The sequence below is a fragment of the Festucalex cinctus genome, chromosome 2, assembly GCF_051991245.1.
Source record: "Festucalex cinctus isolate MCC-2025b chromosome 2, RoL_Fcin_1.0, whole genome shotgun sequence".
NCBI classification, from domain to species: Eukaryota; Metazoa; Chordata; class Actinopteri; order Syngnathiformes; family Syngnathidae; genus Festucalex; species Festucalex cinctus.
The window spans coordinates 17,627,142-17,636,032 of NC_135412.1; the positions used below are offsets into that span (position 1 = coordinate 17,627,142).

The following is an 8,891-nucleotide window of genomic DNA, read 5'->3' on the forward strand; positions in this document are numbered from 1 at the left end:
TCTACATTAAGTCCTGGTTCCGCTTGGGATCCACTGCCGGCCCACCATCCCAATTCAGGCGCAGCAGGACTTGTAGTATGCGGTGGCACCATATGGCAGGATACTGTGTGCCATGCTGGCTCGCTGGCACTGCCCGTGCGTGAATGGCCAGACACTTGTCAAAGCAGCCCACTCCTCGTGGGACCCAACAGCTAGGTTGCCATAGAAACAGGTGGTCCGTGTGCTGAGGAGAAGAAAAGGAAGGGGGTCAGCAAACGTAACAAGAAGTTCCAAGTTGGTGGGCTCGATGATCAAACAGCCTCGCCCGTAATGAGATGGCGCGCCACTTATTGGGGCGTTCTCCCTGACACAAAATGGCGTCGTAAAAGCAGACATAACAGCGATGAGCGACCCACTATTTAATTAGCGGAAAGGAAGCAGAGTGCAGCAGAAACAGATAATAACCCCTCCCCAACTTGTCGGCCAGTCAGAATAACCTACTAAAGGCAGAGCCCATCAGAGAGCCAGAGATACATGTAAATGAAATGGCGCCATTAATTAGTAATTAACATCAAGTTAATGACATTTCACTGTGTCGCCATCTCCACTCCTGTCCTTTCTCCTGGTGGAGGGGTTGTCTCCGCTTCCTGAGTTGAATGCTAATTAGCGCAAAACTCAACTACCGTAAAGGGCCACCTCATAATGTAGAGGCCCAGTTGAAGAGTGGTCATTGTGTGGGGAGGATTAATCACTTTGTGGTAATAGATCAGGAGGCATTATATGTCTGCCGCTCCTTAGAGGACTGTAATATTGGGGGCCGTTGATGGGCTTTGTGTGCTAATTGCGCTGCGCCTTTTAGCTCACTCTTGGAATATCCCTCGTGACTTACTACTACTTTTAACCATTCCGACAAGACGGAATTCACGACTTTCTATAATCCCTCTTTCTTTTGTGAAGCCACGAAAGTCGCTGCCCTGTGAATAAAAGTATTTTGTCTGTTCATTACACGCATATAGGAAGGAAAACTGAAGATAGTATGACGTTTCGTAACAGGTTTCACTCTTTTGAGAAGATTTTGGCCTGAGTAGAGTGTCACTTGGGTCACTAGTCTCTCAAATTCTTCTCTACCAAATCACACCTTTATACAACATTGAAAAGATTAACATAAAGTGGTACCTTGAGGTACGAGTGACCTGACTTACGTTTTTTTATTTTATTTTTTTTAACTTTCTATGTTGACATATGCTACAGCAGGAAGGGCCTTCCCTAATCAAAGTTAGAAGCATACAACTGTACTTTAGAATTACGATTCAGTTTGAACTATTGAATATGGAATTCATTAAAATGTTACTTATCACTAGATATTATATAGCACACACGTTATTTTGTCTTATTGGCTCCTCTTTCCTGTCCAGCGGGGTCTGATCCATATATTACCCGTTCAAATGATCCCAATGCCCGACGAGCCCACTGACGATTATCGGCGCGAATCAACGCACAACCAAATATGTTGATTTCTGTCAATTAAACCCCATCAGCTGTTTGCCTCCTGCCACACATATGGCCGACGTTAAATCTACAGAGCAAGCCGAGTCGGCTTTGAGAGGGGCATGGTTTTAATGGAACCCTGAGGGACGGGGCCCGCACCTGCGCAGTCATGACATTAAAACATGCACACACAAAAAAACACACTGGCCAGATGAGGACAACATTGAACTTGGTGTTTGTGTGTAAAACACTTACTATGTTTGTTATATTGTCAAATTATACAATATGTTATATTTCCGTATTATGTGCCACTGGAATTGAAGTATAGTCACGTTTAATTTTTTAAAATTCACATTACCTAAGAGACTTTCCTCGTGGGAATTTTCATGTTTTCTCCACCTTTATTTAGTTCCACTGGAAGAAAATTACTTTTTAGTAGCATTGTGTTTGCACCAAAACATACGCATTGAAAGATATGGCCAAAAAGTTCAACCTTGGTTTCCTTATAGACTATAACAAAATCTTATGTGGTGAATTGTGTAATATACAATCAGTGTAGGAACAAAAACTTCAGGCTTCTGCTTGGAAAAAAAAAAAAAAAGAAAAAAAAAGAAAAAGCCTATTGGAACATCTGAGCTTTATTGGGGATTAACCAGAGGCAGGAAAATGTGGTAGGTTTGTACTTTCTTACATTTAACATGAGTTTAAATTGATTCTGAACAGCCCCATCGCCGCAGTTATAACATTTTTTATTTTTTTTTTATTTTTTTAAATATCCCCTAAATGTGCCCTGTGATTGTCTGACAGCCAGTCCATGGTGTACCCTCTCGCTCAAAGTCCGCTGGAAACCTCATGGACGACCCTAAAAAACGAGAAACAGCATATCAGATGGATGGAAGGATTTTACAGGTCCTGTGTTGAGACGCGTAAGGTTTCGGAATAACAGTTAAAAACAATCCTTTGCCTTTTTCGGGAGCGTCAGATGGTGGCGTCACAACTGTGTAAATATGGACAAATCTTTTCTTTACCCAACATAACAAATTAATTGCATTTGATCTCGGCAAAGAAGCAGATCACACATCCTCTATCCTGCTAGATTAGTTTAAATATAGACGCAAACAGACTTTATGTCTGTTGGTTGGAAGAAAATATATTTAAAAAAAAAAAAAAAAAGGACTTTGCTTGGTAGTGTTTGTCCCCAGTTTATATCATTGAGATGAAACAGCATAGGTGAAAATTAGGGCTGGGTTTAAAATAATCAATATTGAATCGATTTTCCTTTTCAAGCCCGATATCTATTCATAAAACCATGTTTGGATTATTTCAATATCTATTTTTTTCTCATAAATTGTTAAGAAAATATAATTTTAAAGGCCTTTTTTTTTTATTTTAATTTTCTCTAAATTACTGTTCACATGAATTGAAAAGTATTTTCTGACATTTATGAAAGGCCTGATTTATCACACTTTTAGACCATTCAGAATATTTTTAATTTACAATTATTGAATTGCAATTATGACAATATTTTCATCACATCCTTGACTGCGCAACACTTATGTGGTAATAAAACATGTTAAAATGTATTTGGAATTTAATATTTGTGGAGTTTTTATCATGTCCTTCATAATGAAGAAGAATTGATGTTCCATAATTAATATCGGATTGAAGTAAATCGAATCGGGAAAAATTGAAATAAAATTGAATTGAATCGAAATTGAATCGATTGAGGAAATTAGAATCGATACCGAGCCCTAGTGAAAATGTCGAATATGTGTGTGCATTAAACTAAATTGATCAAACTTTTAAAAATTTTGTTTTGTTTTGTTAGCAAGCAACCAGAAGCAGTGTTGTATTTTTGAATGCAAATGAGGTTAAATGCCCCCCCTCCGCCCCCTGCTGGCCGTCACCCCCACTCATCTGTTCCAGCTTCACATCGCTCACAACACCCCCCCCCCCCTCTTTTTTTTCCCCCCCTGCATGCTCTTTACAAAAGTTTGGCTGTCAATCAGCTGTGGCCTCAGGCAACAGGCACTGATGAAAAGACCCCTGAGACAAGAAGACCCAAATTAGATTTCAATAAGGATGTTGAATATTCATAGCAGGAAACATCTAAAGGTAAATGCTTTTTGATCTCGGCACACAAATATCACTTGTGTGCATTACCGGGTCCTGGCGCGCTGGTTCTACTCCGGTTCACACAACCCACCCCCGCGCCATGCCGGGTCCGGCCCCAGCGACTGGCCTCGGCTCGCTCCTCGGGGGCCTTTGGTGGAATAATGATGACGGCCCTGCAAAAAGACTTATAATGAATGTTTATACTGAAGGGACCCAATAGAAAGGGCATTCACACTAAGTAGTCAGTAATTAGTATTTAGCAGAAGTTGATTGCGGAGCGCGCACACACACGGACACGAGGCGTCATTTTCTGTGTGAACTTTTCGACACGGCAACCCCTTGACAGCAGCAGGCAGAACTCGAGCCCGTTTCACCTGTCAACATGTTTACGTCCGCGTCCGCTAAATATTAACATTAGAGACAAATATTTCACACATTTTTTTTTGGTTTTTAACAAGGAAGCTGGAATATTTATTGGGGGGGGGGGGGAAAAAACCTACACCGCGAGACCACAGGAACGCCACACAGATGTGCTCACCCTGATTCATCGTGACGCCCGAATAAATAATCTCCACTTTAACACACAGACCCGATCCGTCACCAGAGCCCAGGATTAAGGGGGGCACATGAAATGCATGGGTGGGCCCAATTATTTTGAATACCCTACAGACAGCATTAACTTGCCCCATATAGTTGGATAAATTTACGTAGCACTGCCGTGCATCTATCCATTGAATGGCGCCCACTGACAGTATTATCATAGACAGCATTTTACAGTAGACTGCACCGCCGTCGTGAGTACATTGATGCCGCAGCCATATTGGATGAGGCAAAGTGAAGCTATTTGTAAAGATGCCTTGTTCAGTTTCTCCTTCAGTTCAGTTGTATCATCAGCCACAACTCATTGGATTAATAAGAAACCATTACCTTTGATTATATTGTCCCATTCAAAGTCAATCTTACTCATTATTTGCCGATTTAATGGCGAATACAATGGCCACATCCAATATGGCGGATGTGTTGACATCACTTCGAACGTTGATATTGTGATTCACTCAAGGGAGTTCTCCACAATATCAATCTGGGACTACTCAACGGTGATTTGCTCGGGAAAGGCGGGACATTCTGTACAATACTTCGAGCTGATTGGCGATGCGGCATTGTGCACGTTTATTTGGCCAATTACGGCCACGGATGAAAATGTCAGCTTCGTTCTTGTTGGAGGGAGGAAAATGCACAAATAGTTACCAGCTAAAAATGCACAAAGTGCCTCTCGCTGTTCAACAAGGAAACGGTGAGTAATTCTGCAAGAACAGAATTAATTGCAGCGTTCATTCGTCCATGTTAGATTTGTTTCTAGGCCCCGGCGTCGGCCCTGGCTTCCTGGTTTGGTCACAGCTGCAGATCCCGCCCCCCCAAACACAATGTCGCTCTGTGATTGGTCCCACCAACCACCGGTGACGTCTTGCAAGAATGCTGCCAGAAAACGTTGATTGGGAATGTCACCCTTTTTATTTGTTTTGAACAAACGGCTACTGTTGGCCATTGCCGACGCTGAAAACAAGAACAATTCACGAGCGGTGAGCAGTAGCTGACAATCGGACATAAGAGTGCTAAACAGAATGAATGAAAAATATTAAAATGGTGGGCGGGCACGGACCCCTATGGCCCGTCCATGGCGAACGGTGTGAATCAGACTCTGCCTCAATCCCTCAATAATGTTAATGAATGTACTGTATGTGTTCATTGTTTGCTTCAAAACCTTTGCTGTAGGGTTCGGATAGTGGTTCTTTATACATACATTCGTAAACGTGTTATAAACAATAAAATACATTAAAGAGATACTTGACTCATTGAGCCATTTTGAACAGTAACAATATAATTAATTAATTAATTACATTTTCAAAAGTAATAATAATAATAATAGGAATAATAATAATATTTTGTCCAGAATTAATTTGATAATTTCATTATTTTTCATGTACAATAAAACCTTGTGGAATTTTTCCACTTGGTGTCGACTGATGATGACATCACTTATGCTGAGGAAATACAGTAGTAGGGCTGCACAATTATGGAAAATATAATAATTACAATTATTTTGGCAATTATTGAAATCACGATTATTAAAACGATTATTTTTTGGTACAAAACAAGAAAATGTTTAACCTTTTAAAAATATTAAGACCAATTGAAAAAGTTCCTTTTGAATCAAACAGAATGTATTTATTTATTTATTTATTTATTTATTTATTTATTTATTTATTTATATTGGCAAAAACTTGAAGTTGGGTACAAAACTGGAAAATGCTTTAATGTAAAAAACAAAAACAAAAAAAATATTAAAGACAAAAAAATTCTTTGAAGAAGAAACAATGAGAATGCATCGAGAATCACGAGACGCCAAGCCTCCTTGGGCTGTGGAGAGAGGAACCGAGGTAATAATCCGACAAACACACACTTCTCGGCTTGGCTTAAGTAGACAGTGAATTGATCGGATTGGCTCTGGCTTGACATGTGGGTAACAGGACTGACATGGAATGATCTGTTTGGCTGTTGACCAAGTAAAGAGATTAAAGATTCTGGACGTCACATAGCTCCTGACATCACATAGCTTAAAACTAGTTGAAACTAGATGCCGATTACATCAGTTCAAAACATCAGTTCAAAACAGACACTTGACCTCACGGTCATGACCCAAACATAACCCTGGCATGACCCAGTCACGACACTTGCTCAGCACATGTGATGTCATCTTCAGTTGACAGCAAGTGGCAAAATGTGTTTTTAAAGGTATTAATTGTTCATGAAAAATGATGTTATCACATTAAGTATAGACACAATATTAGCTTCTTACTGCTGAAAATTGCTCAATGAGTCAAGTATCCCTTTAAGAACACAGCATATTCTGCATGTGCATGTATTTTGTCTCTATTTAAAGCAGCATTTTTGTCATTCGTCTGGTTCAGAGCGGCTGCACTGATGAAAAATTGTGGTCCCCTCTAGCATTGAAATTGCCCTATCCCTGACTTAACTCGTTCACTGCCAGACCAGTAAAAATGAATCTTTGACGTCTATAGCCGTCAATGGCAGCAAATGAGCTGAAAGTGTTTTGAATGTTATCTGCACTTATGAAATGATCTCCACAAAAAAAGGCCATCATCCTGTCTGTGGATAGCCTGAAGAAATCGCCATCGCTTCTATTGTAGCTGGAAATGTGTGCGGTTGGTGAGGCGGGCAGCGGAGTGCTGGCTGCGGTGGGGGTTTGGAAGGCTGCCTTGCCTCAGGCTCTTTTCTCCTCAGAGAGTCCACGCCGCGGAGGGACTCGCCGGGGAAACGAGAGCAAAGCGCAGGGACGGCCTCTCGTCATACATGCGAGAAAGGGGGCCACGCAGCTAATCGTCCACGTCAACCTCCATCACGATCGCGGCGGCGGCGGTTTTGCGCGTCTCACGGCGTGATGCGGGGAGACAAGTTGCCTCGCAACCTCCTCCTTCGCCAAAAGTTTCTCCGGAAAGAAAAGCTTACATCACTACTGGTGTCTTTTCCCTCATTCTGTGTCTGTGTTCTACCACCCCCCCCCCCCACCAATCCCCACCCCCTTCCTTACAACATGATGGTCAGTCCATTGCCAGGCAATCTGGTCTGCGATGTTGTTCACACCTAGCGAGCCAAAAAAAAAAAAAAAAAAAAATCTTTGAAAAGATATGACGACTTGCCCGAGTGGTTTCACTGTTCTCTTGGTCTTATGGGTGAGAACGGCGAGCCAAGGTGTGCGTGCGCGTATATACACGATGGTGTGTTAACCTCGGGCCCTGCGTCGCGGTGCTGTGATGCCGAGTGTCACCCTGCTCCGGCCTGAGCCCTGCAGCCACGGTAACCAGCTGGGAAACTGACAGCTTTGTCTCCTGCACTCACCTACACTCTTTCTTCCCCCGCACGTGCACGCACGCACACACACTCATCACACCAGACTATTGTGGCCTGAGGTTTAAGCACACATGCACATACCACCAAAAAAAAAAAAGAAAAGAAAAAAGAGAGACACACATATCCACAGACCAGTGCAAAAGCTGCAGGCAGTGCCTCTCATGCCAGCTACAAACACAAAGTGCAAAAGGAATATGCTCGCAGAGGTCGGGTAAAGAGTGGACACTCAAAGATGCACTCCGTAATGTAATTTATTGTTTAATATTTACATACTTTCAGAAAATGGATGGATGGATATTTGTATAACTTATGTCATCACACCTATGCTATGTATGCACTTATGTCATTTTCTAAATACTGTTTGGCACTCTAAACCAGAATAAGTAGACATTACTTATTTAAAAAATAATAATAATAATCAACACAACACGTTAAAATGTATTAGTAATGAAGACTGAAACATTTTTGATTCAATTTTTTAATAACGGATTTACAGTCACTGAAGATAACTAGACTAAGTGCAATTTCTAGAGAAATTGCGTGGGAATGCCAAAAGCTGAATGCTAAGATCTGAATGCATGTGGAATGCTCATGAAATAAATTGAGAGATAAATTATGAAATTATGACCTCCTGGTTACTGGACAACGCACTTTGGCAACTGTGCTACCAAGCAGTATCAGACACCTGGTAATGATGATAAGTTATATGTATGGAAGTGGATTTAGAAAGTGATACTTAAAAAAAAGTGCTATGTTTTCTTCCATTGAAAATGAATGAGGAAAAGTTGATGTTTAATGTTAAATTGTGGAAATACTGTAAGTAATGTGGAATCAGACGAGATATATATACCCCGGGAGGCGTGGATTTTTGAAGCAAGTTGAAATTTCAACAGTGTAAATCGGTAGTAATATGTGGGAGTTGTTACACGGCAAACAATCGTGGAGAATAAAAATCACAATAACATATGTGGGAATGTTCAGCATTCCCGCAATTTGTTTAAACAAGCATTCCTCATGACTTTTAAGTCCAGATAGACACAACTTGAAAAAAAAAATCAATATAACTCTAAAATTTCCAAATAAATAAAATAAGTTAAAAACATTGAAGTTGAACATTCTCATAGCTGAGTAATTGAAGATACTAATTTAATCATTCCCAAGCCACTTTTTTAACTATGCTTGTTAAATAGTAACTAAACCCGGTCAACTATACTTGAGAGAGAAAATGCTCCCTTCAAATTTCTAAGTAATAAAATGTGAACATTAAATTATAGTAATTGAAGATATTTAAACAATCATTCCACATTTTTTTTAAAGGGTAGCTTTAGAATCAGATTTGTCTGCCGTTATGAGAATTACTGATTTTTTGTTTTTTTACC

At 40.5% G+C, this 8,891-nt stretch overlaps 1 long non-coding RNA gene across 1 annotated transcript in view; it reads right to left on the reverse strand.

The window, feature by feature from the left end:
- Nucleotides 1-3,457: 3,457 nt before the first annotated feature.
- Nucleotides 3,458-8,891, reverse strand: part of LOC144014993 (uncharacterized) — a 33,391-nt gene continuing 27,957 nt past the window's right edge. Inside the window, exon 3 of the long non-coding RNA XR_013282664.1 lies at nt 3,458-3,755. This is a non-coding gene — a long non-coding RNA (uncharacterized LOC144014993). The remainder of the gene's footprint in view (nt 3,756-8,891) is intronic.